The 27,718-nt window shown below is 38.6% G+C and overlaps 1 protein-coding gene across 5 annotated transcripts in view; it reads right to left on the bottom strand.

Annotated features, from left to right (window-relative positions):
- ZFAND6 (zinc finger AN1-type containing 6) overlaps window positions 1-21,476 on the bottom strand; it is a 78,204-nt gene extending 56,728 nt beyond the window's left edge. For 2 of the 5 annotated variants that reach the window (XM_046653301.1, XM_046653302.1), the window contains exon 1: window positions 21,318-21,475. The gene's annotated coding sequence lies outside the window, so the exon portion shown is untranslated. Of the gene's footprint in view, window positions 1-21,317 lie in introns of all 5 variants that reach the window. The other 3 variants (XM_046653303.1, XM_046653304.1, XM_046653300.1) reach the window with 3 other exon arrangements.
- Window positions 21,477-27,718: the final 6,242 nt, after the last annotated feature.

Raw genomic sequence — 27,718 nt, 5'->3', positions numbered from 1 at the left:
AAATGCTACAGCTAACATCATTCTTAATGGTGAGAAACTTGAAGCTTTCCCACAAAGATCAGGAACAAGGAAAGGACGTCCCCTCTCCCCACTCCTTCTCAACATCATTCTGCACTAGCTAACACAGTAAGAAAAGAAACAAAAATAGAAGGTATACAGATTGAGAAGGAAGAAATAAAATTGTCTTTCTTCACAGATAACCTCATTGTCTATGTAGAAAATCCAAAAGAATCAAGCAAAAAACTCATGGAACTAATACATGATTATAGCAAAGTTGCAGGATATAAGGTTAACAAACAAAAGTCAAATGCTTTCCTATATACCAGCAATGAACAAGTGGAATTTGAAATTAAAAACCTAATACCATTTATGTTAGCATCCAAAAAATGAAATACTTAGGTATAAATCTAACAAAATGTATACAATCTATAGGAAGAAAACTACAAAACTATGATAAACAAAATCAAAAAGGAACTAAACAAATAGAGAGATATGCCATGTTCGTGGACGGGAAGATTCAATATTCTCAAGAAGTCAGTTCTTCCAAAATTGATCTATAGATGCAATGCAATCCCAATCAAAATCCCAGTGGCTATCAAAAAACTGATTCTAAAGTTTATATGGAAAGGCAAAAGGCTCAGAATAGCTAACATAATAATGAAGAAGAAGAAGAGAGTTGGAGGACTGACACTATCTGACTCTAAGGTCTAGCATGAAGTACAGTAATCGAGACCGTGTCATACTGGCAAAACAAAAGATAAACAGATTAATGGAACAGAATAGAAAACCCAGAAATAAATCCATATAAATACAATCAACTGATTTTTGACAAAGAAGCAAAGGCAACACAATGCAGCAAAGACAGTCTTTTCAACAAATGGTGTTGGAAAAACTAGGAAAAACTAGACATCTACATGCAAACGAATGAATCTAGACACAGACCTTACACCTTTCACAAAAGTTTACAAAAAATGGATCATAGACCTAAATATAAAACACAAAATTATAAAACTCCTAGAAGATAACATAGGAGAAAACCAAAATAACCTTGGGTATAGCAATCACTTTTTAGATACAACACCAAAGGCTGATCCATGAAAAATAATTTATCAGCGGGACTTCATTAAAATTAACCACTTTTGCTCGTGAAAGGCAACATCAGGAGAATGAGAAGACAAGCCACACACTGTAAGAAAATATTTTCAAAAGACACATCTGATAAAAGATCCAAAATACACAAAAAACTCTTAAAACTCAACAAAAAAATACAATCCGATGAAAAAGCAGACTTAACAAACACCTCACCAAAGAAGAGACATAGATGACAAATAAACACTTAAAAAAGTGTTCTATATCATACGTCATCAGGGAAATGCAAACTAAAACAACAGTGAGATACCACTAGACACCTATGAAAATGTTGAAAATCTGGAACACACTCAACATGAAATGCTGGCAAAGATTCATTGCTGGTGGGAATGCAGAATGACACAGCCACTTGGGAAGAGAGTTGGTGGGACTCTTATTTTGTGAACAAGCAATCATAGTCCTTAGTGTTTACCCAAAAGTATTTGCACGTGGATGTTTACAGCAGCCTTATTCCAACTGATAAAACTCTGAAGCAACCAAGATGTCTTTCAGTAGGTGAATGGATTAACTAACTGTGTCAGACAATGGAATATTAAGCACTAAAAAGAAAGCCATGAAGGGCCAGCCCCAAGGCATAGTGGTTAAGTCTGGTGTGCTCCACTTTGGTAGCCCAGGTTCATTGGTTTGGATCTCGGGCGTGGACCTACACCACTCGTCAAGCCATTCTGTGGTAGTGACCCACACACAAAATAGAGGAAGACTGGCACAGACGTTAGTTCAGGGCTGATCTTCCTCATGCAAAGAAAGAGGAAGACTGGGAATAGATGTTCGCCCAGAGCCTCCTCACCAAAAAAGAAAAAGAAAGCCATGAAAAGACACAGAGGAACTGTAAATGCATATTATTAAGTGAAAAAGCTACATACTGTTTGATTCCAACTACATGACACTCTATTAAAAAGGCAAAACTATGGAGACAGTAATAAGATCAGTGGTTGTTAGGGGCTGAGGAGGAGAGGGCAGGGATGAACAGGAGGGATACAGAGAATTTTAGGACAGTGAAAATACTCTGTATGATACTATAACGATGGATACATTTCATTATACATTTTCCCACAACTACAGAATGTACAATATCAAGAGTGAACCCTTAATGTAAACTATTGACTTCAGGTGATAGGAAATCTCTGTACTTTCCTCTTAATTTTGCTGTGAACCTAAAACTGACCTAAGAAAACCGTCTTTAAAAAAGTAGTCAATGTGTCTGATACAGTGTTCAATACATGAGCTGCAAATATGAAATTAATCTTCCTAACACTGTAGTCAGCCAGCCCTAGTGGTCTAGTGGTTAAGATTCGGTGCTCTCACCACCATGGCCTGGGTTCATTTCCCAGTTAGGGAACTATACCACTGTCTTTTGGTTGTCATACTGTGGTGGCTGCATGCTGCTGTGATGTTGAAAGCTATGCCACAGCTATTTCAAATACCAGCAGGGTCACCTGTGGTGGACAGGTTTCGGCAGAGCTCCCAGACTAGGAAGAAGGACCTGACCATCACTTCTAGAAAAACTAGCCATGCAAACCTATGAATAGCAGAGGAGCACTGTCTGACATAGTGCTGGAAGGTGAAAGGATGACACAAAAAGACTGAGCAGGGTTCAGCTCTGTTGTACACAGGGTCACTAGGAGTCACAACTGACAGCACTAACAACAAAACACACTGTTGTCACCACTTCTCTGCAATAGTTCATCGCTGCTCACAATCACACCATTCCCACATCCAGAGTATCCCTCACCACCTCAAGAATCCCAGGAAGTAGGAGTTTACTGGACAAGTGGGAAATTATACGGCATCTGCTGAACCAGGAAAACTTCAGTGGGAGCATCTAGAGTCCCTCTCTTTATTACTCTTTCCACTTTACCATTTCAGGATTGTCCCTTTTCAGGTGAATAGAATAAAGCTTTTGCCATTCATACATACACACCCACCCACATATACATACTTACATAAATAAGGCTCTCTGTCACCAGGGCAGTCCCAAACATCTTTAATCTTCAAAGGATGTCTCAGATTTTTCTTTTTCCAATTTCCTGATTATCCTAGCTTACAGTGATCTTTCTCCCTGCAAAGCTTCTACAGCCATCACTTATAACAAACTGCAATTTGGCACTCAGTAATATATAATACTGACTTACAGGAAAGGAAATTACTCATATCCCTCAACTTAACCAAACAGTAAGTGAACTTTCTTTAGAAAAGGACCAGTCTTTCAGCACTTTGCAAACTCACCTGACTAGGTGACTAGGCCTGACTACCTGACTAGCCTCTATGCACACAGCTCAGTAAGAAATTTGCTAATTGAAACAATTATTTTAGCAATTAATGAGATCTTTTCAGTGTAGGTTTTCACTTTAAATAATCTGCCAAGAATAACTTTTCCTACTAAAAGTGAATCTATTTTATTAAGTTCTATAGCTACTAAGACTTGGTATTCATTGAGAAATAGATACACTATATCTTAAACAATTACCTAAAAATTTACAAGCAGTTGTAACCATAGGGCCATTTAGAGCCAGTTCAAACAGACCCCATCACTTATCAACAAAGTGATTAAAGACTGTCCTTCAGAAAAACTGCAAAGTCACGTAGCCACGGCATGGGCAAAAGAAGATATTGTGACCTGAAATGACCATGGAACCCAAGATCCTCCTTCTCACAGAACCCAAGGAGAGGACACAACCAGAACCTGAAAGTTGGATTCTTATCAGAAGCGAGAAGTCCCTCATTCAGGAAGATGTGGTGTTAAAATTCCTTTCCCACCTCATCAAAAGTGTTTAGAATCCCATCATAAAACTGTAGAACCTCATCATAAATGTTTAGAATCTTGTCATAAATGTTTAAAACCTTATCATAAACGTTTGAAGCCCACCAATCAAAACCTGTCCCTTCAGCATTTCCACGTGCCAGCCTATTCTCCCTACCTCTTAAATTTTGCTCCAAATCCTGAATCAGGCCGACAGATCTGAGAGCACACAGCCCTGTCTCCCTGCACATGGATCTTGCAGAATAAAGCTGATTTCTCCCCCAAAAGCTGATGCCATAATTAACTGGTTTTTTATTTATGTGCATCAGGCAAGAGAACCCCAATTTTGTGCGGTAACAGTGATTGTACATTCTATTTATCAAAGGTAAGAAACAGATTCTTTTCAAATTATATTATTTCATTATTATAATATAAACATTATTATAACATTCAGAATCTATTAAATGAACCATTATTTTCCTTTTTTTTTTAAAGACTGGCACCTGAGCTAACAACTGTTGCCAATCTTTTTTTTTTTTTTTTCCCCTGCTTTTTCTCCCCAAATCCCCCCAGTACACAGTTGTATACTTTTAGTTGTGGGTCCTTCTAGTTGTGGCATCAGCATGGCCTGAGGAGTGGTACCATGTCCGGGCCCATTATCCGAACCAGCAAAACCCCAGGCCGCTAAAGCGGCAGCGCGAAGGTAACCACTCGACCACAGGGCCCCTGCATTTTTATTATTTTAAAATACAGCAAAGATTACTTTGGACAGAATATGCCAAATTAAAACCTTTGAGAGTAGTATGGCATTTCCTGCCTCTAAAAAACTTCAATGGTAAAACAAAACAAATCTTCTGTTTTTATAATGGGTAACCAAGAATCTTTATTAAAAGTTTATAATTACATTAATTCTCAACTATAGTTAAGACTTCAACCCTTTTAAAGAAACGAATATTTACCTAAATTTTCAAAAGTTCTATCCATTTGATCTTTTTAACACCAAGTTGTTTTCAAAGCTATAGATGAAAAAGCTTCCCTTTTTTTGGTCAAATGAAGGTCCTTTTGCCTTAAAAATACGTGGGGGGAGGGGTTTGGGGGGGCTGGCCCTGTGGTCAAGTGGTTAAGTTCTTGCACTCCGCCCAGGGTTTCGCTGGTTCAGACCCTGGGTGCAGACCTAGCACCGCTCATCAAGCCATGCTGAGGTGGCTGGCATCCCACATAGCAGAACTAGAAGGACCTACAATAGAATATACAACTATGTACTGAGGGGCTTTAGGGAGAAGAAGAAAAAAGAAAAGAAGATCGGCAACAGTGTTAGCTCAGGTGCCGATCTTAAAAAAAAAAAAAAAAAAAAATTGGAGGGGGATAGTAGAGAGAGATAGAAAAGAAATGAAAATGGTTCCAAATGAACTGTTTTTCAGTTTACCTCAATCTTTTTAGTGAGATTAGCTGCAGTAGTTTTTAAAATTTTATGACATAATATTTGATGCAAAAGAATATACGTAGCCCATTTCTCTACCTGTAAGTTACTCAGTAGCTTATTTGACTTATGTTCACAGGTAGATGTTTTATACACCTGGATGCAAAAATGAACACAAGGTCCAGGCAAATAGCTACTTAAGGAGGTCATCTGCATTTCAAACAGCTCAGATAAAGTGCTTTCACACTTTGCCTAATCTTTCTCTTACAGAGCTTGGTTCAAGCTTTCATTAAATGTGAGGAATTCAACAGCTCTGAATTCAAAACTAATCACATATTTTAAACTACCTTTATTTTTCCTATGTTTCATTCTTTTATTGTCTTATATTCTGGGGATGCTAAACATCATATCTTTTTTGCAGTGTTCCAAAAAATTGTCTGAAATGCTTTTTAAAAAATGTTTTCCTTAAAGCACTTTCAGACTTAGGCAACAAGTTTTGAGCATGCCCTAGAAAGAGGAACTGCAAATGGTTAGAGGATGAAATGAAGTGGTGTGGGGAAAAAAAGGATGGAGTTAAGTAAGCAGAGGCCAGCTTAGGAAGGCACATAGTCAGTGGTTAAGAGACAGGACTTGGTCTGGCAAACTTCAGTTCAAATTTTGCTAGTCATTTACCAGCTAAGGCAACCTTGGACAAATTAGGTAGCCTTTCCAAATTGTCTCACTTATTTAAATGAGGGTTAACAACACTTACTTCTTAAAGTTGTTTGGGGGCTACCTTGGACAATTTTTAGCACAGAATTAGCTAGAATTATTATTCATCCTCCGTAGTTAAGAAAGTTCAAAGGGCAACAAGGAATTACTCAAGAATTGTAAACAGAGAAAGACGCACATGACTGCATAGTGAAGAAAGTATTACAGAGCTAAAACTGGAAGAGAAGATCAGTTAGGAGGCTGTTTTAGTAATCTAAATGATAAACCACAGTGAGGTCTGTGTTAAGATGGTGAGGGAAAAAAATGGATGGATTCCTGAGATATTACAGATTTAAAATTGACAGGAAGTTGTGACTAACTGAAGGTGAAGGAGAATAAGAATCAGAATGACACCCGGTTCTGGTTAGGATTGTAGTACCACCCACTACTGCGACAGGAGGGAAAAAAGGATTTGAGGGATACTGGTTGAGAGGACAAAATAAGCAGTTAAGTTTAGCTTTGTTAAGTTTAACAGAGGTATGAAAGAAACATTTGTGAGCTGGATGAATATGGGTCTCAAGTGCAAACAAGAGATCTGGATTTAAGATAGGCATCTTAGAAACACTAATGTATATCAGATGTTAACTGAAGATATGGGATTGCAGACTACACAAGAAGTATAGAGTGAGAAGAGTGTTAAGGTCAGAATCCAACAAAATTCCAATAATTAACGGCTGTAAAAAGAAAATATTTGCAAAGGACAGAGATCACAAGTAGGAGGAAGCCCACATAGGATCATTAAACTCATGAGAAGAGTTTCAAGAAGGAAAGTGCTAAATTTTGTTGAGAAATCAAGTAAGTACTCACAAAAATTCACGAGGGGGGAGGAAAGGGGCGGGGGAACTACCCAGGGTGCTCATACTGGGGAGGAAAAAAAAAGATATAAAGAGAGAGATGGATCTGCTCCCTTCCACCAAAACATTACTGGGGCCGGCCCGGTGGCACAGCAGTTAAGTGCGCACGTTTCACTTTGGCAGCCCCGGGGTTCGCCGGTTCGGATCCTGAGTTCGGACATGGCACCACTTGGTAAGCCAGGCTGCGGTAAGCGTCCCACACATAAAGTAGAGGAAGATGGGCAAGGATGTTGGCTCAGGGCCAGTCTTCCTCAGCAAAAAATAAAAACATTACTAACCACAAAAATGTTTCGAGTTCATTTTCCTAATGACATCCACACACAGAAAATCAGATTCACTCGAACAGGTTCATAGACACATCAGTAAATAAGCACTTCCTATGTTACCAAGAAAGAAATTAACTCCTAAAACATTTACCTACTTTCATAAAAATGCCATAGAGGAGAAACATTACAAAACTGTAAAGTCCTCCTATTATACAGAATAAAGAGACGTTATAAATACTAAGCCACTGATTCTAGGTTCTTTAAAGTTTCACCGACTTACTGCCCATTAAAATTTTTCTTTATGTTATTAGAACAAAAAAAACCCCCACTGCATTCCCCTTGAATGGAGACTAACAATAGAGATTTTGAATGCACATTTAATAGCCCCTCTAGATTACTTTTTTCTCCATTCCAAAAGATTAAAATAGAGCTATCACTATTTGTATCTTGCCTCAGTATTAGGTCCTTTCAAGAGTTTTCTTCTCCCTCTAGAAAACAGGTTTCTACACTCCAAGTGAAACCAATGTACTAAAAGGATACTTCCCAGTTTTGCCAACCAGAGACCAGTACAGCGGAGATACAGAGAGAAATGACTAAAGGTTACTGTTTCCCAAAATTCTAGCGTTCCCAGAGTACTAGAAAAGTAGGTAAACCTTTACTTTGGGTATCCATTAAAATGTAATCTACAGCCAAACTTGAAATGACTTTCACCAAAAGTGTTATATTTAAAATTATCTTCACCTTTACCTGGTAGCAATAAAGATTAATCTGCTAAGAAAATTAAATACATCTTCTTAAATTCAAAACATAGAAATATTCATGATATAAATATTTAAGCACCAACTCAAATCTTAAATACTCAAGTGAAACTCAAAACAACTGTTCTATTCATGAAGAAAGGTATTTGTATAAATTCTGACACATCTAGCAAATATAAATGCATATAAAATGTATTTCATAAGAATTATTTCACTAATTAAAAGTGAGGAGCTCTAAGTTTTTCTCTTCTAAATGTTAAGAATATCAAAGTATCTGGAAAAATCAAACTCTTTAGCCACGACAAACAAAATACACACACACAAACCTTTCCCATGAAACAAACACAATGGCCAACATGCCAACATTAGCTCTGAAAGTTAGATATTAAGTTATCAGTAAATTGAAATAAAAATTTACAGAAAATAAGTTCAATTATTTAAAATGCAAAATGAACTAGACTATTTAATTCGAGATTATACAGCTCAACTAACGGGTGCATCAATGAGTTAGAGCCTACCCATCACTTACCTGTTTAAATTTAAACTAATATTTTTAATTATCTTGAATTTTGCTTTAAAACAATTTAAGTTTATTCTGCAATACTAGTTACCAAGTTCATAACCTGAACAGTTACAGCCTATTCCATTTAACAGACTAGCTGGTAAAAGTATACATAATCACCAGTTATTGCCAAACAAGGAATGCTCTCCAAGACAAACAGAAACAACACAGGGCTAGTACCATTACATGTGTGTACAGTCATCTTCTGACCTTTAACTGAAAACCTATGAAATACTGGAACAGCGCTGCTATACCATTTTAAAACCTAGATCTATACATACTAATTCTGTTTCTATATTGTATAAAAAAAATCAGAAATGCACATATAGTGACAAAGACTATTCATACCTGTTCAGAGACAAGTATTGTTAACCGACACTACTCCAGCCCCCTCTCTGAAAATGTTTCTGATATATTTTCTTGGGAGAAAATACTTCTTCTGATATGTGCTTACCAGAAGCAACATGCACCGAGGAAAGCTGGCCTGAACAATGCCAATGCAAAATCTTAAGCCCTGTACTTACTGATAGCAATACATATAACAAGTAAAATACTCAACAAAGATCTAATTGCTCACTTAAGTGGGTAAATATTTTCCCAATTCCCTTCAGCTTTTTTAATGATCAGAAAATGGATTTAGATCCATCTACATCTTGAAAAATGGAATTTAAGATAGACTATTAGTTTAGGCAAAAACTAATCAATAAGTTAGAGAGCTTCAGAGCTACACTTTAATAGAACATTTCAGGGACTACCCATTAGAGAAATTTTGAAGCACGTCCTGCTGGTAGCAATATAAATTGGTATAACCTTTTTGAAAAGTAATTTTGCCACTGAAGCGTTCATATCCTTTGATTGAGATAAACCCAGTCCACGGGATTTTTCCAAAAGAAATAAATCTTTAAAAACAAAAAGAGGGAAATATTTTAAAATTTACACACACAGGTCTGTTCAATACAATATCATTGAAAATGATGAAAAATTAGAAACAATCTAATTGTAAAACAGGCAAAAGACTAAGCAAATCAAGGTCCCACTAACCTAGGACAATTATATAGCAATGGAAATTAAAATAATTTTAACAACAGATGGTATAGTTTAGTGAAAAAAAATGCACTTGTTTACTATTATGGGAAAAACACAAGAATATGGTAAGGTATAGAAATGAAGAGGAAAAAATGTTAAGACCACAACACAACGATCTTCTTGTAGGTATATGCGTGACTTTTCTTGACTTTATTATTATTATTATAGTATTGTTTAAGCAATAGATAAAGCAGAATAGCATTAATTCAAGAACTTTTGCATGATCTGGAAGAAGTAGCACAGCAAATGCAAATATACTAGCTGAAATGCTTAGCTGGCATTTGGGTTGATTATTCAAATAAACTTTTATACCTTAATTTCTATAAAATCTAAGAGCAACAGTATAAAGAAAACAGTCTCTAAAGAAAACTTCTGGTACAGAAACATACTACAATTATTTCATAAGTAGAAACGCTGACAGATTCAGATTTTTTTTTAAGTTTTGGTAGCCTACTTATAGCTCTTAAAAATATAAATCCATTCTTATTTCCTGTTTCAAAAGGGTGTTACTTATCTCCACCTTTGAAAGAAAAGAAGTTTGAATGAAGAAAGCAGTTTTTACCTTGCTTTATATAAAATGAATCAATGATCTTTTGAAAAACAAACCTAAAATTATGAGCATATTAAAAATGCCAATATATTGCTAAATTTAAAATACAGTTAAGTGAAAAAGGGGGTGTGATGGGAGTAAAAAAGAAAATTAAACAGCTGGCATTTCAAGTCTTTAAAAAGGATAAATTTAAGCCCACCACATTTATCTATCTTTTAGCAACTTAGTAACATCGTAAGTTTAAGGAAAATGACATATCAAATAGATCTTCTCAAGATGTCATTTATAAAAACTGACAAATGACTGCTCAAATGTCCAATCCAAAAGAAAAGCCTGTTACTGGAGATGATTTTGATTCAAACATGTTTTAATGACACTGAAATTCTGGTCTAAAAATAATGATAAAAGAAAGTCAAGTTTGATTCTCTGAACACCTATTTCCTGTCCAAACAGCCCTTTTGTTCTGCTTCTCTGCTTAATTTTAATGTTCAGTTTGCATCAGAAAATAGCAACAATGACAAAATCTGGCATACACAGAAGCATAAAGGAGCAAAAGTGTAAAATAAAGAATCATTAAAAGATTAGAACAAAAATCCTACCAACAAAACCTCCACAATTTTCTGTTTGCTTCACCTCAGATTAACTTCACTTGGAGCTGTACTCCCAAGCAACCAAACCTGAATACCAAGCTCCTCCTTCTCCAATTCTAGTGGCTCAACAGTAAAATCTCCTCCCAGTTAGTGAAATTGATAATTGTGATTGGATACAGCTAATATCCATTATTTTAAAGAACTTTTCCTTGCTAGCAGGTTAGGTTAAACACACTAAACTCCCCCTGGATAAGCTGGTTTCTTAAAGAAACAGTAGGTAATGTGTCAGTTTTCCCATCATATACTATTTGCTTACTCTTTTATCTAGGTAGCAAAGAAAGAAACTAACACCACTGAAAATCTCACAGAAGCTTTAATTTGCAGTTCAGTGACCAACAGTTTAAAATACAAGGCTTTTAACCTAAGTCATTTAATATTTTTACAGAGCTCTGAAAGTGAAGCTATGCTTTATAAAGACTCCTTTTTCAATAGAGTTCATGGTTTGCCTGAAAATTTTAAAACAGCAACAGAAAAGCCATTGCAAAATTTTGCTAAAAGGAACAAAACAATATTTTCTCTAAGACTTAAAGACCATACTTAAGTGAAAATAGCACTAAAATACAGAAAATTTTAGTATAAACGCAGAAAATTCATTTCTAAGCTATCAAATTCACTGATAACACGCTCTCAGTATCACAAGAACAGAGTAAAATTTTCAATGACATTTAAGATTGATTTTTCTACTTAAAAATGAAGAAAAAAACGAGGCAGAAATTATTTCTATACCCCCTCATTTATAGGTTTGATGTTGTGTTTTGCCAAGGTTAATGCTTATCCATTGCAAATGGTCATCTATAACACAAAAAGGCAACTTGTTCTGAAGACGGTATCTCCAGATATAAAGTTTAGAATGGTTTAAGTTTTATTTTATTTTTAAATTATTGTTGTTTTTCAAAAGAAGGGTAGACACTATTTTTCACCCTACTTCACAGTATTAAGGTGGCATGGGCACCCCAAGGTGTAGGTGTATACTCCTCTTAAAATGCTAAATTACATTATATGTTATTTTTACTACAGAGATTCTAAAGAAATACCATATAGGCACTTGGATTTCTAAACCAACTGTATACATTATTAAGTTTCCTATATTTTGCTACATGCTTAATTAGAACCGCTTATGTTTTAGTAGCTTGGCCCATCAAATATTACTATGACATTAATTATTATCTGATTGAATAGCATTAACTTGTTCAGTAATTTTCACCTCTACCAAAAATTTTGACTGATTCATAAAAATAAATTAAAAATTAAAGAAAATTAGCGTGGCTTCGTCTTAAAATATATTTTCAACAAGTTTATATAAAGAGTTTTAAATTTAAATTTACAGTTTTCGAAGTTCAAAATCTTGCAAGCATTTTTCCTCAAAGGAAATTCATGTATTACAACAACACAAAGCCAAAAACTTGTTTTGAATACAAAGAGAAGTCTTTGTAAGAAACTGAAAATTCACATAATTGGAACTAGACATGAATATGGAGTAACACCCTGCAGAAGTCCAAACAGCTGCATAATCTATTATGCCTTTTAAGTGGACAAACTGAAAGAGCCAATTCACAGTCTAGTCCCAAGATCCTTTGCAAGGATTCACTGCTTTGAACGCCCAGTACTTCCCGAGTCAAGTTCAGGTTTTCTCCCACTATGTAGACACACTTGCAAAAAAAGAGGAGTAGGAGCAAAGAAGAGAAAGAATACATAATTTTCATTACAGCCTAAAACTCGAAAAAACAGGCTTTAGATGGCCAAATTTTCCCTAACAGGGTTATGGAAAAAGAAATGGTAAACATTCTCATCTTAAAATTTGGCAAACATAAAATCAGTAGCTATGAGAACCAAATAAACCTTTGCTCTCACATCAATTTTTCACTTCAAAATTAATTATTTGTATAAAACAGACACATATTACATACACTAATACCAAGACCACTCTCAACTTATAACTAAAAGAAAACAGAGATATGGACTCAGCTATTACAGATTGTTCCAAGATCTCCAGAACCTACCTCAAAGAACTTCAAGGTGATAAATATCATTTTATGTGGCTCACAGGTTCAAATTAAGGGTATTTTATCCCACTTCTAAATCAGTTGCAGAAGAAAACAGCAAAAATAAATAAAAGGAAAGCAATACCACAACCGAGATTATTTGAAAACAATATTGCTTCACAGGAACAAGGAGTCTGCAAAGGCTCCAAGCTCCCTGATTGCATGTGACAATATCACTTTTTGAACATCAAGTATTCAAAGGATGTGTTGTACATTCTTTGACAGAGCTCAGAGGTTTTCTCAAACTATGAAGTGAAAACAATTCAGAAGAGAATAAGCCACTAAACAACAACTTGGTCTCACTTCAGTTTTGATTAAAAAGACCTTATATAATAAGAATACTTACACTATTAGAAATAACTTTTGGTACGTACAGAGCAGGGTGAAAACTTCCTTATAATTTTAAAGGACTGAGAATAGCTCAAACTAGTCTTCCTACAACAGAAGTTTATCCTTCGCATTAGCCCTGGGCACTACAGCCCTGGGTTTATGCTGCAGCTGATGAAAGAACCACCCTGACACTAGCAAAACATGACTGGGGTCACTAAGGATCAAGTCAGAAAATCACCACCTAACGGAGAAAAAAAATAATTAAAAAAAATATTTCCCTGACAAATACACATCGCCTACAAAAGTGAGTTATGTATTTGAGTTTGCAACTTCTGATGTGTATCTTTTAAACCATTAGGGGAAAAAAATACAACGTGAGTATAGGGGGTAGGGGGAGGGTAGTAATGGCCCATTCAGCAAAATACTAAACACAAAGGAAACATTAAGGAAGGAAGCAGATCAGAAAGTATAAACCAAGCTGAGAAAAGAGACATCTTTCTGTAAGACAGTAAATTGCTTTAAGTCTAAAGGGATAAACAAGGTCTAATAAATGTAAATTAAAAAGGAAGGGGGGGCAGCACGCCCGGGGGCAGTGGCTGAGTGGTTAAGTTTGCACACTCCACTTTGGCAGCCCAGGGTTTTGCAGGTTCAGATCCTGGGCGCAGACATGGCATGGCTCACCAAGCCATGCTGAAGCCCTACAACTATGTACTGGGGGGCTTTCGGGAGAAGAAGAAAAAAAAGGAACAGGAATCACAATATCAAGATCAAAGTATAAGTAAAGGAAAAAGCATTCATAATCCTCAACGATTAAGATTTAATAGTCATAAATTTTCATCTGCCAAAACATACCACAGATCATCTAAGTAAACTGCCAGACATAGAAAAATGACAGAAAACTGATTAGTAGACTTTAAGTTCCCTCTCTCCTTAGCAGACTAAGCCAGAAAAAAATAAAAGGAAGATAAGAACACAAATGATCCATGCTAATTATTTAATAAGATTAATTTTTTATATCACTATCAAAAGAAAAGCTTTTCTCAACAGTCATAGATTTTTACAAATGACTGTCACAAACAAAACAATTTTGAAAAGCAAAAGTTGAATAGGTAACATTCTCTAACGATTATACAATAACTTTCAAAGTTAACATAAAAGTTTATTCCTTCATCAAACCTTGTGAACAACTACTAGCTGCTGCAGATGCCATGGGGAACTGTCCCTACCTCTGTAGAAACTTATGGTCTAGAGTCAGACTAACGCTGTTCAACAGGAATATAATGGGGAGCCACATGCAATTTCCAATTTCCTAGTAGCCACATTAAAATAAAGTTAACTTGTAATAATATATTTAACAGAAAACATGTCAAATAGCATTATTTAAATATGTAACCAATATTTTAAAAATTTTTTGTACTAGAAATCAAGTTCATGTTTCATACTTACAGCACATCTCAATTCAAACTTGCCATTTTCAACAGTCAGATGTGGCTACTTAAATTTAATAAAATATCATAGCTATTAGCCACATGATTATTTAGAAATCAAGAAAAACTTCCCATCATTGCAAAAGACTCTGTATCTCTGCTGTCCAATACAATAGCCGCTAGCTACATGCGGCTACCGAGCACCTGAAATCTGACTAGAAAGACTGAGAAATTGAATTTTTAATATTATTTAATTTTAAATAACCACAAGTGGTTGGTACCTACCAGAATGGAAAGCACAGCTGTAGAGGAAGAAATAGACACTAAAACAAATCACATATACTTAATGAACCACAGTTGTTACAAGTGTTTACAAATATGAAATGATTAAATGTAGCCAATAGAATGACTTAACTTTGGTCAGCATCAAGGAAGGATTCTTCAAGGAAATCACAATTAAGCAAAAGTGGACAGCATATGCAAAGTTCTCGAGCAGGAAAAACTGAAAATGCAATAGAAATAAAGGAGGAAAGTACCAAGGTGCAAAATAATCTAAATTACTTGTAGAAGACTGATTTGGATTACAGAATCTAAACAGGACAGGAAGAGGGAAGAGAAGTCAAAGCAGCCCTACCACTTGGAAATAATAAAAATTTCCCAGATAAGTCTTGCAATAACTTCGTTTGTTTCACTCTCCTCACTCCTTAAACTCCAGTCATTCCAATCTCCTGTCAAATCCTAAATCAAGCCAAGCACTTTGAGTCCCCTTTGTGCTAGCAGCTCCCTTCACATGGGAAACTTCCCCCTGCTCTTTCTTGATCTCAGAACTCAGAACCACAATTCCAATCTTCCATGCAGGACAAGATTTGGGGCAGAAATCTGGTTTGAAGATGGAGGAGGGCCTTGAAATTGTTTCCAAGGCAATTTTCACAAAAAAGTTTACAAGAGAAATTCAGTGTTTCAACATTTTTTAAAATGTACTGACAGAGTGTGGAAGCTAAAGTAACTCCCTAAACAAAACTCACTGCCACCACTAAGCTTAAACGTCACATCCTCAGAACATCCAATTTACTTCCAATCTCTATTAGCACATCATATTTCTTTCCTTCCTAGTACTTGTCCAAAACCTGAAAATTCTTTATTCATTGGTTTGTTAATAGCCTAGCTTTCCCAACAGACTGTAAACTCCATGAAGGCAAGGACCCTGTGTCGTTCATCACTGTATCTTCAACTTAGCAGAGTGTCTGGCATGGAGCAACAGTGGAAAGAACAAAAACTGCAACTGTGGGGATTTTTTAAATACATATATATAACAAAAATATTACACGTTAAAACTTAAAGAACACAGATAAAACTATACTCAAAAGAAAACTTAATGGCATTAATTTTTTTATTACACACAAAATATTAAGTGTAGAAATAACACTATCATTTTTTTAATTTAAAAATTCAAAACCAAAAACAACCTGAAGACTCTAAGGAATCAATTAAAAAACTTAAGGACTAACAAAGCAAGAACCAAAAATTTGGGGGGGAAAAAGGGAGGGGGAGACTCACAATAACAAAATGAAAATACATCATTACTCCCAGTTACTAAAACAATGTGCACTGGTATCAAATCAATGGTATTGAACAAAAGCTAGAAAGAAGCAAGTACGTATGGATTTAGTATATGGTAAAGGTAGCTTTATTTCAAGGCAACAAGAAAAAGATTTTTTTTAATGGGGCTGAAATAACTGATTAACTATTAAGGAAAAATAAGAGAAGTTATTTCACTTCAGTCAAAATAAATCCCAGATGAACAGAAAGAGACATATGTGAAAAATTAAACCATAAAAGAACTAGAAGAACTTATCTGGGTGGGAAAACCCATTAAATATGAAAATACGGTAGAAGCCATAAAAAGAAAGTATTAGCCTAAATTTCTTGAAAGGTTAAAACTCTTTCATGTTTTAAAAAAACAACTGTAAGCAAATAAAAGGCAAATGGAAAGCCAGGAAAGATATTTGTAGTATGTGGCAAAGGGTTGCTATCCTAAATATATAAAAGGCTAAAAAGGGTATCACAAATAAAAAATACTACCCAAAATGAGTAAAAGACAAACTAAAAGATCCCAATACCCATATCTCTGTTCATCATCATAATTAATTAAAGAATTATATAATAAATCTTATGAAAAGGGAAGGAAGGCAGGAAAGAAAATACTCAGTGTTGGTAAGGATATGGAAGAAATGGATATTCTCTCCTATTTTTAGTCAAACTTTATACTGGTTTGGTCAACTTTATATTATGTTAGTCAAACTTTTAAGACAAGATTTGGAAATATTTATCAAAAGACAAAAAAATGTTCATATGCTTTGACTCAGCAGTTATAAGACAGACTTAATCCTAAAGAAATGAGAAAGACATAGAAAGATTTAGCTCTTAAGATGATCTTCACCACACTCTAATAGTGAAAAAAGAATAAAGTTACACACAATAGGTGACTGGTTAAGTTATAGTACTTTTGTATGATGAAATGGTATGTGCCCTTTAAAAATCTTTTTTTTTTTGAGGAAGATTAGCCCTGAGCCAACATCTGCTGCCAATCCTCCTCTTTTTGCTGAGGAAGACTGGCCCTGAGCTAACATCCGTGCACATCTTCCTCTACTTTATATGTGCAACGCCTACCACAGCATGGCTTTTGCCAAGCGGTGCCACGTCCGCACCCGGGATCTGAACCGGTGAACCCCGGACCACCGAATCAGAACGTACACATTTAACTGCTGTGCCACCAGGCCAGCCCTAAAAATCATATTTTTAATATATGAGGATCTAATGGTAAACATGAGGAAATCCTTGCCCTCCAGTAGTTTACATTCAAGAAGGGGATAGAGACAATAACCAAAAAAATCTTATGACATGATAGGTTCTGTAAAGAAATGAAGCAGGATAATATGGTAATCAGGGAAGGTGGCCTGTGAAGGCATCTCTGAAGGAGTGATATTTGAGCAGAAATATGATTGAATGTTGCAGGCAGGAGGAATGACAATTTTAAGAGAATCAGCGTGGGTTGCGCAAGAACCCCAAAAAGGCCAGTATAGCTGGAGGTGTATGAGTCAGGGAGAAAGTGGTAGGAGATTCGTCCATGAAGCTGGCAGAGCCAGATAGTCTAGACCAGTACCATCCAATCGGTAGCCACAAGTCATGTGTGGCTACTGAGCACTCGAAACAAGGCTAGTCTGAGATCTGTTTTAAGTGGAAACACACATCGGAGTCAAAAAAGGAAAGTAAAATATCCCGTTAGTAATTTTTATACTGATTATTTGTTGAAATCATGATATTTTGGGCTAAATAAAATGTATTTCACCTGTTTCTCTCTTTTTTTTGTAAATGTGGCTATCATAAAAAATTTTAAATTACTTATGGGGCTCTTATTTGTGGTTCCCGTTATATTTCCAATGGACACTGCTGGTCTAGGGTATAAGTATCATAGTAAAAAGTTGAAATTTTATTTTGTGTATTGAAAAGTCATTAGAGGGGCCAGCCTGGTGATGCAGCAGTTAGGTAGGAACGTTCCGCTTCGGCGGCCCAAGGTTCGCCAGTTCGGATCTGGAGTGCGGACATGGCACCACTTGGCAAGCCATGCTGTGGCAGGTGTCCCACATATAAAGTAGAGGAAGACAGGCGTGGATGTTAGCTCAGGGCTAATCTTCCTCAAAAAAGAAAAAGAAAAATCATTAGAAGGTTGTGAGCCTGAGAGTAAAGTAATATAATTTACACGCTTAAATGACTGTTCTCCACAGGAACAATGAATAGACCACAAGGGAGTGAAAGTTGATGCAGGGATGGCAGTTAGATGACTACTATTACCATCTTATGCACAAGAAAGATGTTGAGATGGATCATATTTGGAATAGGTTTTGAAGGTAGAGGCTGCATAATATTGCTCAGAATTCAACTTTTAATTGTTTAGGATATGAAGAATATACACAAACAGAAGGACTGAGGGGTACACCTGCCAAAATGTTAACAATGGTTATTTTTTCTTTGTAACTTTCTATTTCTTCTGAAAGTTTGGGAGAAAAAACCCCAAAACACAGTGCCCTTAAAATCAAATACAAAAATGAGGTTTTTCTAAGCAAGATAAAACAGCCCTACCGAAACAAAGCATTGTGATGTGTGTCTGCAAGCTACATACCCTGTTAAAAAACCAATCAACCCATCTCTACTCCCATGTCTCTAAACAAAAACAGGTTATTCAAAGTTCTAAACTCGTATTACTTACACACACACACACACACACACGTGCATGCACGCCCACGCACACACACCATTTTCAGGAAGTTAATACTGCTCCCTTATTTGTCACTGCATTGCTATTAGCATGATAAAACAGATGGCTCGAGAAGCACACCTTGGGGCACTCCCAAATCTGAGGCTAAGGAAGTAAAAAGGACTTAAATGTGTCGTTAACATATCTTGATAAATACACAACACACATCTTTCTGCAGAATGTTCCAAAGGACACACTCAATGTAATTCCACAGAAAAACACCTTGATCCTAATCCTTTTCCTTCAAGTTTCTGCCATTTGATAGGTGCTTCCCTTAATTGAAGTCTGCAAGACTGGAAGGATAAACTCAGGACACGTTCCTTTTACATGAGTATGTTAAGGCACAAGAGAAGTTTTAAGTAACTTGGCAAAGATTATACAAAAGGAGGAGGGATGGATACACAGAGTGATTTATTTTACATACAATCAAGTGCTTTTTCCTACTATATTTACATTGCATTGAAACACTAGATAGCAAATACTGCCTGACTTCTTACAATGTGATTTCAATGGAAAAGACTCACTATATACAGATTAACGGGATTCTTGGTTTCTCACACAAATGTTCAAAAACTATGAATCAATCACTATGGTTATGAATCTTCCATTAAAACATAAAAGAGAATCCTAAAGTTTTTCATTCCTCTTGTTTCTAGTATTTCAATCTATTTTACTCCTGATTACCTAAAACTTTCTAACGCCTCCTACATTGTTTACTCAAGAGACACTCTTGCATTTGGACACCAAGAGCCAGGAAACAAATGTTCATGGAGCACAGTTGGTGATAGCAAAACAAAATAAAAAAAATAATCTAAATGCCCATGAGTTATGGAATATTAACAGAATTATACAGCAATGAAGTGTCACACCATCCTCATAAAGCTCCAAAGAAACCTAAACACATTGTTTGAACATACAAATATATGTGATGAAACTAGTTTAAAGGCCAGGGAATGATAAACACAAAATCGACTAGACAGGAATGATTCCCTCGGTCAGGAGAGGCAGGAGCACAGGACAGAGGTAAGTTTTGGAAGTGCGCCAGTTCTTGTTTGAGGGGAGGAGTCAAGGATTTTCATCACGTTTTCTCTCTTTATACTATATGGTGTTATGTATTCTTTTGTGGTATTAAATACATCTTTTGAATACTTTTTTTGCTTTTTAAAAAACGGTTTTATTGAGCTATAACTGACATACAATAAACTGCACATACTTAAAGTGTAAAATGTGATCAGTTTTGACACATACACAGATCATCGCTAGAATCAAGATAATAAATAACCCACCAACCCCTAAATTTTCCTCCTGTACCTGGGCGAGTTCTGCCTCCCTTACATGTATTTTAAAACGTTCAAAAAAAAGATAAAAGACAACTTGTTTGGGAAATTTAAATGTGCGCATTTTGCAGAAAGAGAACATTTTCCACTGAAGCCCTGGAGTAAGAGTAATTCGGCCAGGTCCTAAAATTGGTAACATAATTATTACATAACTAACCTTAAAAGTTTATAGTATTTCACATAAAAAAAAACAAATTCCGAGTTTGATGTGAAAGAGGAATTTAATCCTCTTTCTCAGAGCATCAAAAACTGCTCAGTTTTTACTGGCAACTTTAAATAAAAGTCGTGCGTAACACTGAGACCTTAACTTGAACTTCTTCACATTGGTTAACCACTTTCTAGCTGTGAAGATCAATTATCACAGCGTTTTAACCGTGTGGCTTAGCACAATATTTCAAAATAAAATTAAAATAATTTTAAACACAATATTCTTCTGTACTTGTTCACGTAGGGAGACGCAAACTTGAAAGTACGGTTTCAAAGGAGAGAAAGCACGCCCCGAAACCGCGAGCACGCCAACAGGAGCAGCGGCAGGCGCCGAACCCGCCCCCGTCCAGTCCGGGGGGGGGGCGTCCCCTCCTCGCCGGTGTGTGGAAACACGGCAGGTGGAAAAACAGTCCAAAAAGGACCTCAGACCCGGAGGATGCGTTCTGGTGACAGGGACGCGCCCAACGGGGCTCGCGGCCCCTCCGAACCCCATCTCCCAACTGCTCAGAATGCGGCCAGCGCGGCGTCCCCCGCGCCTGAGGAGAAGAGGGTCCCGACCCCGGTGCGACACTCCCCGCGGGAAGCCGGCCCGGGGCCGCGGGCGCCCGGCGCGCGTAGGAAGGGCCAGGCCGGGACCCTTTCGCCCCTCGGCACCCAGCAAACGCTGGGCCCGGGCGGGCGAGCCGGCGACAGGCAGCCGGCCTCCCACCTGCTGCGCCTGCCGGGCGGCCGGCCGCCCTCCGCTTCCGGCTCGCGGCGCCGGGAGGGGCCGGGGGCGGGCCTCGCCTCGCCTCGCCTCAGCCGGGTGGGGGAAGGGAGCGGAGGGGGAGGGGCGGCGCTGGGCCGCCCCGGCCCCAAGAGCCGGACTCCTCACCTGGCGGCGGCCCTCTCCGCCTGACGCGCTGCCCGCCGCCGCCGGTCGCCGCCGGTGAAAGGGGCACAGGTGAGGCCACCGAACCCCTGCTCGCTCCGGCCCCGCCGCCGCCAGCCCCTCCGTCCGCTGTTTATTAAACTTTTCTGTTTGGTTGTTCGGCCTGTGACGCGACCGCGGGGCAGAGCTCGGGGATTGGCCGGCGCCTGGCGCTGACGCGGCATCCCCCGCCCGCAGCCTAATTATTACCGGCCCGGGCGGGCCCGCGGGCCGCAGGAGGTGGCGAGGGGCGGGGCCGAGGCTCGGAGCGCACGGCGATTGGCCGGGGCGGAGCGAGGGGAGGCGCTCCTCCGCCCTCTCTGCCGCCTCTGTGCTGTCTTTCGCCCGCCCCTTGGGGCTCTCCTTCCGCGGTCTCTTTCTGCCGCAAGGCTGCGGGAACTTGGTTGGAGTTGGGGCTGACGGAGATTCAAAGGTCTCGGCTATAGGTTCAGGTCCCTCAGCGACTTCGCAGGGCGTGCTGTGTTCCGGTCCCGGATTGAGGCTCCAGAAAGAGTTGCGCTCCACCTGCCAATTGTGTAAGAAGGAATTCTGAGATCTCTCCACATGAAACCCCCTACCACCAAGCGCAAAGTCCGAGCTCTGGGTACGTGCCCGAAGGCAGTACTCTGCCCAGTCCTGAGCCTGGTCTTAGAAAGAGAAGCATGAGTAGAAACGCACGGGCACACGTGTGCCAAGCACGCATGCATGGGCACACACGTCCCCACCAGCACCGGGTTCCCACCCCTTCCCAAAGCGCGTGTCCAGTTCTCAGCTGAGTGGTGCAGGCCGCGCTTTGCGCTCCAGCAAGGGGTGATGAGAATGGCTTTCCCAAAGTTTCTCAGCCTTCGGGTTCGCGTGCAGCAGAAGCAAGAAGTACAAGATCAGGCATAGTTCGAGGTCACTCAAATCTGCCATGAGTGAGAGGTTCGGTTGGGGCCGACAGGTAGGAGGCAGACTGAGTCCTGAGGATCCTGTCTTTAATAGTTGTTTAATAGTTAATAGTTGATGTTATGTTCATCAAGAATTTTTTGCATTAATTTTGATGTTTAAAAAATATAGTATTAAAATGTTACTTATCTTGGTTACTGAGCTTTTTGGTGCCCCTTTAAAGTTTACTCTTGAAGTGAGTTTCTCACTATCCTCACCCGTGTCAGATCTCATTTGAAGAAAGGAGATTTTGATGTGACTGACATTGTAAGGGTTAGGTATTTTGCAGTAGACCTTTGGGACAAGAAGTGGTTAATTGTAGAAGAGAGGATAGAGGCCAGAAAGAAGTCTCCAAGGAGGAGATGGCATTCGTTTTGGGCACTGAAGAGTGCATAAGCATGCTGGGAACAGAAGGAAACACTTTCCTGCTCTCCTAAAGAGACTGGAAGATGCAGTTCAGGGTTTGAAGAACAGAGTGTGAGGTGTTGTGAGGTGACAAACGGATGCTTCAGGGGCATGGCAAGGAATATAACATGTAAAGTTGAGTCCAGTGTAAGCAATAGGAGAGGAACTCGTAAACTAGATGGTGCTTGTCCAGAGCCTAAAGGTATTCGAAATGTGTTGTTAAAAGACATTCAAATTTAATTTTAAAAACATACAATGGGCTAACCCAACAAAAGAGGATTTTACCAAGGATATCATCTCTGGTAATGGAGACCAGTTATAATGGAGACTAGATAGTTTGAGGCAATTATTATAGCTCTTAAAAGCCAAATTGAGTAGTTGACTTAGTGGGAAATGGGAAGCCGTTATAGAAATATAAGAAAGGAAGGAAATAGTAAATTATAGCAATTTGGTGGATTCTTCTGATACTAGGAATAATTTTGCAGCCTGGGGTACTTTCAACTGTTCACAATCCTCTTGTCGTTGGATAGAAGAACTATATGGACAGAATTTAGGATTGTGGCCAGGATTCAAATCCTTAACTCCCATAGGAGTCAAGAAAGCCTTCACCAAGGAGCAGGTGGTTATACTGGGTTTTGAGGGATGAGTAGGAGTTTGGTAGGGATAAGCAGAGAGTACCTGCACTAGGTGAGGTCATGAACAGGGCTGGCAACTGAATGAAATGAATGTTAGGAGATGGGCAGAAGCGTGGCCGTGAGTTGACAGAGCTGCTTGCCTGAGTATCTTCTTCAAGTGCAGTACCCTTTCAACATTTTTAAGACACTCTCTCAACATGATGGTGGTTTAGACCAGTGGTTCTTAAAGTGTGATTCATGGGCCCCTGGGGGTCCCTGAAACCCTTTGAGGGGGTCTGCAAGGTCAAAACCATTTTCTTTCTTTCTTTCTTTTTTTTTTTTTTTTTGAGGAAGATTAGCCTTGAGCTAACATCTGCCAATCCTCCTCTTTTTGCTGAGGAAGACTGGCCCTGAGCTAACATCTGTGCCCATATTCCTCTACTTTATACATGGGACGCCTACCACAGCATGGCTTTTGCCAAGCGGTGCCATGTCCGCACCCGGGATCTGAACCGGCGAACCCCAGGCCGCCGAGAAGCGGAACGTGCGAACCTAACCGCTGCGCCAGCGGCCTGGCCCCAAAACCGTTTTCATTATAAGAGTCGTGATTTGCCTTTTTTGCTGTCTTCTCATGAGTGTATAGTGGAGTGTTCCACAAGCTGCGTGATGTGGTGCTGCAAAAGACAGTGCAGAAGCAAACAGGAGACTCAAGCTGTCTTCTGTGAAGCCAAACGCGAGGAAAGAGATGTGTGAAAACGGGACACGTTGCCGCTCTTCTTACTGACTTATATTCTGGAAACTATAGGAATTTTTCGTTTTTGAAATATTCTTCATGTTAACCTGTAATAGGTTTGTTATTGCTTTTTTTAAATGAATTAATAAATATTTTTAAATGTCTCATTCTTAATTTCCAATACAGGAAATATTGATAGATATAACCCACATCAACAAAATTGCTTTGGGATCCTTAATAGTTTTTGAGCATAAGGAGGTCATGGGACCAAGACGGTTGAGAACCTTTGATTTATATGCCAATGAAAAGGTCATTAGAAGAAGCATGATTAACACAAGTCTGTGAGAAGTTTTTCTAAGGGTACTTCCTCCCCCGCTAACCAGAGCCTCAGATTCTGCTCTGGCCCCACCCCTCCCTGGCCAGTCCCCCCTTAGATTAGAAGTCAGTGGGCCCTTGGAGACATATTGAAAAGGTAGGCTGGTGGGTGGATTAATACCGCCAAAAATTCTTTGCAAGTTCCTTGCTTTAAAAGGTAGAGTCTATTTCCCTACCTCTTGAATCTGGGTCAGTCTTGTGACCTTCTTGAATCAACAGAACATGGCAGAGCTCACACCCTTTGTATCCCCAAAACCTCCACGCTGCGAAAGACCATGTGGAGTGAGAGACCCAACTGAACAGGATCACAGCTTCTCCATGAGAAACCCCAGGTAAGAGAGCAGAACTGCCCAGTCCACCCACAGAATTGTGAGAAATAGTAAATCATTTTAAGGCACTAAATTTAGGATGTTGCCTATGGAGCAATAGACCTTTGATAGATTTAGGGACCAACTGGCTAGCCTCAAATGCAAAAGTTTGTATTTTATCTCCTACAAACACTGCCAGGGTTTCTCAACTTGGCATGGTTGACATTTGGAGCCAATAATTCTTTGGAGGGGGCTTCCCTGTGTATTGTAGGATGTCTAGCAGCATCCCCAGTGCCACTAGATGATAGTCACACCCCCACCATCCACTTGTAACCACCAAAAATGTCTCCAGACATTGCTAAATGTCCCCTGGGGGACAAAATCAGCCCCAGTTTAGAACCGCCATTTTAGGCCAAACTATTCTGAGAATGAGAATCACCTGCGGGCTTATTAAAACTAGATGCCCAGGCGCATCCCCTAGAGATTCTGATTTACTGTGTCAGATTATGAACCTGCCATCTGAATTGTTAAAATACTCCAGGTATTCTTATTGGAGGAGTTTGAGAACTGCTCGAGTTGGAATGGGGAGCCAACAGAATTTGGACCTGCTCAATTTGTGTTTTAGGAAGATCCTTTTGGAAGCAGCTGGAGGATCAAGTGTCTCGGGTGTGGGGGATGTAGAGAAGAGAATAGGAGTTGGTGGCTTTTGCTTAAATTCAGGTGAGAAGTAATAAGAAGGTTGTACAGTTGAGTGGTGGCAGGAGTACATTTCAGAGATATTTCTAAGACAGAATCAGTGAGATCTGTGACTAATTGGATGTTGGGGAGGGGGAGAACTTAAGAAAAAGATGAGTCAAAAACTTTTATACTTCAACTGATAGCTTGTAAGTGAAGAAACTCACAAATGGGATAAAATATTTGCAAATTATGTATCTGATAAGAGACTTGTATCCAGAATATGTAAAGAAGTCTTACAACCAAAAATGAAAAGACAAATAACACAATTCAAAAATGAGCAAATGATTGGAATAGACATTTCTTCAAAGAAGATACACAAATGGCCAATAAGCAAATGAAAGGATGCTCAACTTCATTAGCCATTAGGGAATGCAAATCAAAACCACAAGATACCATTTCATACTCACTAGGGTGGCTATAATCAAGAAGACAGACAATAACATGTGTTGTCAAGGATGGAGAAAGTGGAAGTCTCGCTCGTTGGCAGGAGTGTAAAATGGTGTAGCCCCTTTGGGAAACAGTTAGCAGTTCCGCAAAAGGTTAAACAGAGTTATCATATGACCCAGTAATTCCACTCCTAGGTATATACCCAAGGGAAATGAAAACATATGTCCCCACAAAAACTTGTAACAAATGTTCATAGTAGCAGTCGTCAATAATAGGTGAAAAGTGAAAACAACCCAAGCGTACATAAACTGATGAATGTATTGATAAATAATATGTGGTACATCCATATAATGAGATATTATTCAGCCATAAAAAAGAATGAAGTACTGATAAAACATGGATGAATCTTGAAAACACTATGCTAAGTGAAAGCCAACAGTCACAAAAGACCACATATTGTATGATTTCATATTTATGAAATATCCAGAATAAGCAAATGTATAGGGACACAAAATAGATTAACGATTGCCTAGGCTTGGGTGGGGGGTGGTTGGAGGAAAAGAGGAGTGACTACTAATAGGTATGTGGTTTCTCTGGGGGTGATAAAATGTTCTAATCTTGATTGTGGTGATATTAGAACAACTCTATGAACATACTAAAAAATACTGAATCGTATCCTTTAAAGGGATGACTTATGTGGTGTGTGTATTACATCTCAATAAAAGTGTTTCAAGTTTTTTTAAAGAAAGAAAGGAAAGGATGAGATTCTAGCTTTAATACTGGAAACATGGTGTCACCATTAGCCAAAATTGGGACTACAAAATGCAAGAATGTATTTGGGGGAAGAAAATGAGCCTTGGACATACTGAATGCCTCTGATGCACAGACACTGGATATCCTGGTCTGGAGCACAGAGGAAGGGCTGGGGATAATAATGCTATTAAAATATCATTTATTGAGCATCTATTATGTGCCTATGTTATAAGTGTATTGTTTACATACAGTGCCAATAAGAAGTGTTATGTACACAAGTTGGTGAGTGGAGGGCCTTTCTCTCTTACTCCCTGCTGTATGCAAGCACTTAACAACACATTATGGCAAAAAGTCGGCACACAACATTCACTGGATGAATACAAATGTAGTATCTTTTTTTTTTTTTTGAGGAAGAGTAGCCCTGAGCTAACATCTGCTGCCAACCCTCCTGTTTTTGCTGAGGAAGCCTGGCCCTGAGCTCACATCCATGCCCATCTTCCTCTACTTTACATGCTTGCCAAGCAGTGCCATGTCCACACCCAGGATCTAGACTTCTAACCTAGGCGGGGACTGGCCAGGGAGGGGTGGGGCCAGAGCAGAATCTGAGGCTCTGGTTAGCGGGGGAGGAAGTACCCTTAGAAAAACTTCTCACAGACTTGTGTTAATCATGCTTCTTCTAATGACCTTTTCATTGGCATATAAATCAAAGGTTCTCAACCGTCTTGGTCCCATGACCTCCTTATGCTCAAAAACTATTAAGGATCCCAAAGCAATTTTGTTGATGTGGGTTATATCTATCAATATTTCCTGTATTGGAAATTAAGAATGAGACATTTAAAAATATTTATTAATTCATTTAAAAAAAGCAATAACAAACCTATTACAGGTTAACATGAAGAATATTTCAAAAACGAAAAATTCCTATAGTTTCCAGAATATAAGTCAGTAAGAAGAGCGGCAACGTGTCCCGTTTTCACACATCTCTTTCCTCGCGTTTGGCTTCACAGAAGACAGCTTGAGTCTCCTGTTTGCTTCTGCACTGTCTTTTGCAGCACCACATCACGCAGCTTGTGGAACACTCCACTATACACTCATGAGAAGACAGCAAAAAAGGCAAATCACGAC

This window comes from Equus quagga, chromosome 2, assembly GCF_021613505.1.
Source record: "Equus quagga isolate Etosha38 chromosome 2, UCLA_HA_Equagga_1.0, whole genome shotgun sequence".
NCBI lineage: Eukaryota > Metazoa > Chordata > Mammalia > Perissodactyla > Equidae > Equus > Equus quagga.
The sequence above is the reverse complement of the archived record's forward strand: the minus strand, read 5'-3'. Positions and strand labels throughout refer to the sequence as shown.